Below are 7384 nucleotides of genomic sequence, written 5' to 3' on the forward strand. Positions count from 1 at the left end.
ACACATACACACCCTAAACAATAAATGTGCGCTAAGAAAGTCAGAAAATTATTTCATTCAAGTGCTGACCTACATAAAATAGAATAGAAAATGGGAGTTTTGGCTTTAAAAAAAATTACTTCTAACATAGTTTATGATTACAAAACAACCAGACGGAAAGCAGTCTGGGGAAAAAAATCTGTTTCATCACCGGAGTGAACAAACACAATTAAAATGCTAAAAACATGAAGTCTTATGAAAGTGAACAGAACAAGGACTTTTCTTTTTAATGGTGATTGGATGAATTACAGCCACCTAAACTCCAGGAATCTCTTGAGACTCAGTATCCCCTCAGCATCAGCTGCAGGCAAAAGAAAAAGAGCTGGCTAATTTGAAATCAATCATTAATATTCATTTTTTATCTTGCTACAGCTGGAGCGACTGTTGTCTGCCATCTTTACTTTCCACATGGCAAGCATTTCCTTTGAAGAGAGCAGGATTGGCAAGCCTCCCTCACTCACTTGCTCATTCATTGATTCATTTTCCTCTTAAAAGAGGGAAAAAAAAAAAATCCCTAGAGTTCTCTTCAGGGGACTTTTGAGTAATCTAAGCTGAGACAATTGAAATCCATTTGTTGTTACTGTACAATATTTTTTTCTTTTTTCAGCCATGTGGGTATTCTCAGCAAAGGAGCCCTTTTTATTGATTATACTGCAAGTAATGGAGTTTTTAAAAAGTAAAACCATAGAATAATTTTTGCCATCAAGTTCAATGAAAAAGTTATCTAGAATTAATACAGACAGGAAAAAAATTGAGCAAAATGTAGTCGCTTTCTTTTAAGATGCGGTAGTCGATGGAAAGTCCATTTCCATGTTGTTCCCTTTGTTTATCACAGCAAGATGTGGAAACCTATCCAGCCATCCATGTTCCTGCTCTAAGAATGCAGAGACAAGGTGACAGCATGTAGAAGTAAAGTACTAAGAGCATTTTAAAGCTGAGGGCAAACCACATTTACTAACTCTTGGTGTTTTTCTCCTTATAGCTACCAACTTCCATTTATAATAGATGAACATTTTTCTTTCATTTTTTTAACCAAATCATATTTTTTATTATCAAGTTCACCTTTAATATACACTTTCTATTTGAAAATGGAAAAAATATCCATTATCCTGCCACATTTATATAATCATATTAAGCATTTGGATTTTTTCACATTAATTTTTGAAATGAATTTCCATTAACCCTGTATTTCCCCAGGAGGAATGGGTCGGTCTTCACTAATTCAGTGTTACCACAATTTTATAAAACGTAACTACTGAAAATAGTGAGAGTTGACTGTATTTGTATACTTTGCTTAAAAACCTTTAAAACCTCTTCATTATTACAGAGTTTATATTCCTAAACTTGACATTCAAGGCACAAACCTTTATGCCCTAAATGAATTCTTTAGCCTTATCTTTGACGTATCTCCAGTGTGAACTTTTGCTGCCAAGAAAGATTCACTGTGATTGTAAGAGACAGCTGGTTGAAATAAACACCTTTACCTCTGCCAGCAGAAGGCTATCTGGTGGGGAAAACAAATTTTGCTTTAAGTTAAAATACGACAGCAAAAAGGCCCTTAATCCTCAGGCACCTAGAGAAAGGCTCTTGCTCGTTTACATCTCTTGGCAGCATGTCCTCAGGGTCATTGTTTCTAGAAAACTATTTTGTTGTTACCATGTTACTGCTTCATTCACAGGTGTGTAGCTAAGTTGGGCTATAGTCGTTCCCATCGATGTGAGCTCCTAGCACTGATGTTAACTCTGACACGCTCTGAGAGCGTGCTTTTTCTTGAAGCCAGAAACAGTTCCAGCAAACATAACCAAAGAGTGACATCACAGAGCAGAGCCTTTATGGGTGAGCACAAATATTTTAAAGCAGTTTTCAGAGGTTTCTGGCACTAAGAATTACAGATCATGGGACTTGGACCCCATGTTCAGCTCCAAGTAGATTTCTTGCTGTAATGTCAACCTTCTCCATTTCCCCAACCCATCCAGAGTTTGAGGTGTCTTTACAGTCCGCGTGACAGTGTTGGGGGAAATACAAAGGGCAGGGTCCCACATTCGCCTCTCTGCTGACAACAATGCAGAGGCGGCATCTGTGTGCCAAGTAGCACAGCCATCCAGGGGCTCCAGGCAGTGACCAGCAACAAGGTCACCAGCAGCCCCAGTAAGAACGAGAGAAGCAACTGCAGTGTGGAACAGGCTCAGAGCAGATGTGAGGTGATGTCCCTTCCCCCAGATACTTTCAAGGGAGGCTAAGAGGAGGATTTGCCCAGCTAAACAGAGAACTCTGTTTTGGGGGTTGTATGGATTGTTGCATGTTAATTTTTCAACCTTTCTGTAAATGAAAGAAAGACAAAGGAGAAGGGTGAACATATCTAATGAAAAAGCACCCAGGAGTGAAACAGTAATGGTGTCCTAGGGACTTCTGTGTCATTTTGCTCAGTAAGAGGCCTCTTGTTTATATTTTCATGCCTTCCTCTTTTGTGAGTGATCTGTGCTTCCCCAAAACCCTATGAGGAGAAGAAATGGAGCAAAGGGAGCCCTGACTCTGGGCTTCAAAAGTCAGCTGCTGCCGCCACCGCCGTTCCTATCATGTGTAATTTGCCTCTTGGCTGCCTCTCACGGGCACTTTCAGAAGCACTGTGTGTGTGTGTACACATTTATGCATGCATGGGGTGCATGCCACTTTTACTCATCTTTGGGCTGGGGAGCCTTAGGGAATCAGAGTCCAACACTCACAGTTTACAATGAAGGGATGAGGACTTGCCACATCACCTTGTGGCTGGAGGACAGGGACTGGACCAGCCCCCTAATTCTGATACCATGAACTCTTAGGTCTAGCCTTCGGGCTCTGCTTCTGGTTCCTACCTTTGCCTCTCCTGGCCTCCTGGCAAGAACTCTGGACTGATGCAAAACCCAAGCATGGAACTCTTTCAGTTTCCTGCTCTGTGTGGCTTTTCTGACTGAATTCGGAGTCTGGCTTTATAGACCTTGCAATCTGTGTTAGAAGCTCCAGTACTGGCCTCTCTAGAGGAAGGAAGAACACTGGCTACTTCATTTTCCTCCAAAGCCTCCCAACTGCTCACCTCGTAAGTGGTGACTTCCCTCTCTCCAGCCCACCGCCTCTCACCCCACCAGCACACAGCTCCCCTGCATCTCCTTGGTCATGACTGGCCCTGACCGGCCCAGCCCAGGAAGAGCCTTCCCACATGTTACTCTCAACCACTTTTATTCTTGCAACATTCTAACCATTCACATGGTAATATATTTAGTTATATCTAGTTACCACGTATTTGTGTGTGAGGGCACAACGAAAAGTGTAAGGTGCACCAATTAATCCTTCAAGAAGCCTAAGATACTGCTGTTTTAAAAATAGGAAAACTGACGTGTGGAAGGGTTAAGAGTTTTGCCCAAAGCCATAAAGCTAGTAAATTGTAGAATCCGAACTTGGACTTATCTCTCCTTGATTCCCAGGCCTACATGCTTAACTCCACATCAGGCCACCTTCCCGTGAGGAGTCTCACAGTCTTCACCCTAAAGATGTTCCTCTGGTTCTGAACTTACTTCCCAACAATTTCCAGACAAACCCCTACACTTTGAAGCTTGATCTCACAATTCATGTTAATGCACAACTTGGTTTTTTTCCCTTACCTATATGTCGTTGTCAAAGGGCAATTTTTTAAAGGGTAAAATCATGACTCTTATGTTATTATAAAATGAATACAGGGCTTTCCTGGTGGCGCAGTGGTTGAGAATCTGCCTGCCAATGCAGGGGACACGGGTTCAAGCCCTGGTCTGGGAAGATCCCACATGCTGTGGAGCAACTAGGCCCATGAGCCACAACTACTGAGCCTGCGCGTCTGGAGCCTGTGCCCCGCAACGAGAGGCCACGATAGTGAGAGGCCCGCGCACTGCGATGAAGAGTGGCCCCCGCTTGCCACAATTAGAGAAAGCCCTCACACAGAAACGAAGACCCAACACAGCAAAAATAGATTACTTAATTAATAAAATCCTACCCCCAACATCTTCAAAAAAAAAAAATGAATACAAGTAAAAGCTTTTATTTGACTAATTAACCAAAGATGGAACCAGTAAGATATTACAACTAGTTCAAAGGAGAATTCAAAGTACCATACATATATAGGCAATCTGAAATGCTGAAATGAATTTAATCTGCCTGCAAAACTGGTCAAGATCCACCAGGTGATAATGAATTACATCTGACACCGTTCATTTGCATTTCTGTGGACACCAGTCATTTTCACTATTATCATTTTCTACAACCTAGGATACAAAATACCTCAAAGACCATGAAAGGTGGAGATAAGCTGGAAGAGCGGGCTGCACGAGACAGAGGTCATTTTTACCCATTTCAAGGTCTTCTGCATTTTTCCTGGAATCCTGAACATAATATTTTATTATATGACTGTATTATAATGTAATCACTCTCTATACACGTGTGCGCGCACACACACACACACATACACACACAAATGGGTCTAGATTCAAGTTGTGGAGAAAAGTTTTCTCTTCAGAATGAATATAATAGAATCACCTGGTTCTCTGGCCCTCTTGTAGTAGTGTCTACTAGATAAGCATTCCACAACCAACCATGTATTATTCCCAAAGAATTCCCCAATATCATAGGATAGTAACTTTTTTCCCCCAAACAGTGTCATGAACCGATTGTACTAGACAGTCACCTCTTATCTTTAACCCTGTCATGCTCATATGGCAGTAAATCATAGGATATTCACAAAGACAGGGCATTTTGAAGCCCTAATTAAATATCTTGACTAGGAACCTGCCTTTGCTTTAATAGAACATCCCAGCATGAAACAAATAGCTACCAAAAATACTTCCTAAAGGAGGATATGGTTCTACCTCTAAGAAACCACCAACTTCTTCCTTCCCCAGACACCTGTTTCCTGCCTTGAGAATTTAGGCCCTTTTGGTCACTAGTAAAGCACACTTGCTGCATAGGGATCTGCCCGAAAAAAGGAAAAAGCAAAAACCAAGACGCCACCACAGCTTTTCAGGAGTGATTTGGCAACTGGGGCTCAAGATCTGAGTTGCTGCAGGGTCTAAATCATCGTCTTGCCTCCTGAGGGAAGCAAGTCTTAGACAAGAAGTGCAACTGCTTTATTTGGGAAGTGCAGGAAATACTTGTGTGGGGAGTAGGGAAGAGGATAGAGCTGCAGGCAGGCAACAAAGGATGTGCGATGAAGCACTATCACAGAGGGTGACTAAAGCTTCACCTCGTGGTACGACGGGGCCAAACACAAACCCAGATCTACGCAAGCCAAGAGGTGACTGAGCTGGGGTAGTACTTATAGAGCAACTCCTGTGAGCCACTGATTGAGGACTGGTCCTAAGAGGTGCTAATTCACTCGTACTTCTAGCCTGCTACAGGTTCTAGAAATAGATCTTTAGGATGGGAGAAAAGGACACTGGCGGCCGGCGTCAGTCAGAGCCGCTGAAGGGCTGGCAGGGAGACGGGGGAGGGGAGGAGTGGGCAGATACTGCTAATACCTACTCACCACAGCTGAGGAAGGATGGTCTCTCCAGTGGTCAGCGTTAATGTGCTTCGGCCTCTCTCTTGGTCTCTGCTTCCTTGCTTTTCCTCCTGCTACCATATTTCCTAGTAGCAGAAAGAGAGAGCATGCACCGTGCTGGTGTAGAGCTTATCGCCTTGAGTTGGCTCACAGGCCACTGGTCAGCCTCTGGATCGGTTGTCCTAGGATCAGGTACATACTCCTGGCTCCTGTTTCTGAGCGCAACAGAGTCAAGTGACATACAGCAGGACCACTTGCGCTACAGACTAACCTAGGGGCTGGGAGCAGGACGGCTTCCCGCTGCAAGCCGACGTCACGCACATTCTGTTCTGACACAGGTGATGGCAGAGTTACGCCTCTGATGGTTGTCTACACTTACATCCACCTCACCTGGGGAACCAGCGAGGCTTTAGTCATTAGAATCCCCAACCTGAAGCTGTGGTTTTTCGTATATATGTCTCCCCTTAGAATTTAGTGTGTTCCTTTGCTCACCTTAATTTAACATTTACACTGTACTTTACCTCTCACCCTTTCTATCTTCTGATCTGACTGTTTTCATGAACAGAAGCCTGACGTACGTGCAGTAGGATTTCACTGTACCAGGAATTGCTGTCGTTCTCGGTTTCGAGGCACACACTGCATTTGAATCTGGGAACCCTGTGCTCTCACTGAACTCCTGACTCCCATCCTCATGTTCTCTGAGAGCACCCCCCCTCCAGTTACACCTTCTCCTTGCCATATTTGCTTTATAGCCTTCAGCAGTCTCTACAATTTAAATTTTTTTTAACCATTAATCTCCTGACTTCCCACATAAACGTCATGAGGGCAGATGCCAGGATGAGGTGATCAAATTAATAGCTGTTGAATGAATTTATCACTAAAGCAAGGACCTTAAGGTTTTTTCCTAGGAAAGGGCATGGGGGATCAGTTTGGAGTGATCCAGTGGCATCTGTGGCTTGGTCCCTATTGTGACTAAGACGAATTCTGGGGTGGTGGACTGGCCAGAGGCAGCATGGAATCATCAGGCAGAACTGAAGTTGTGGCCTGGGTCTCATCAACATGGCTCAGATCAGCAGAGTCCCTCCTTGGAGAAGGAAAGCTTATCAGGAACCAATAGGCAGGACTGGCAGGTTAGGGACACGTGAGATGGACAGTGAGCCACAGGGAAACATCTGGCAACCATCAGGGCGAAGGGCACAGGATAGCGCATTAGAGGGCAAGACCTGCATCCTGGATGCACTGAGGAGGCCTTGCCGTGGGCCAGCCCTGGATGATGAAAATTCCAAGTTAGGGAAGGAATTCACAGCAGCCACATTGCTGACGGCAGCCACCCCACCGCAGCCCACACTGGGCGTGCCACAGCTCTCGCAAGGCCAAAATAAACAGCTGCAGAAAATGATTCTCCAGGAGATCTTGACTATACTGTCCTTCTGGAGATGCTTATAGAGGTCTGCACTCATTGTCAGTGCCAAGAACCAGCACTTACACTTATCATTTGTATTCTGGTCTTCCTTTCATTTCTGATGTTGGAAATTTACATTGGGCATTAATTTTTTTTTATTTTAAGTAGAAAAACTAAGTATAACATCAATATTTCCCATCCTGGCCACCCTGTACCTAAACAGCAAATCCAACAACGCGTCAGAGGAGAATATTAAACGGCACTCAACCTTTATGTCATTCATGAAAGATATCCTTTGAAAAAACTGGATAAATGAGAACAACTTGCTGTAGAAAATGTGCCTATAAAGGCTTGAGACTGCTGTTAATAGGCTAAGTAGCTTTCAAATCGAAGGCAGTGTAGGC

Source organism: Mesoplodon bidens (genome assembly GCF_964165515.1).
Source record: "Mesoplodon bidens genome assembly, chromosome: 12".
NCBI classification, from domain to species: Eukaryota; Metazoa; Chordata; class Mammalia; order Artiodactyla; family Ziphiidae; genus Mesoplodon; species Mesoplodon bidens.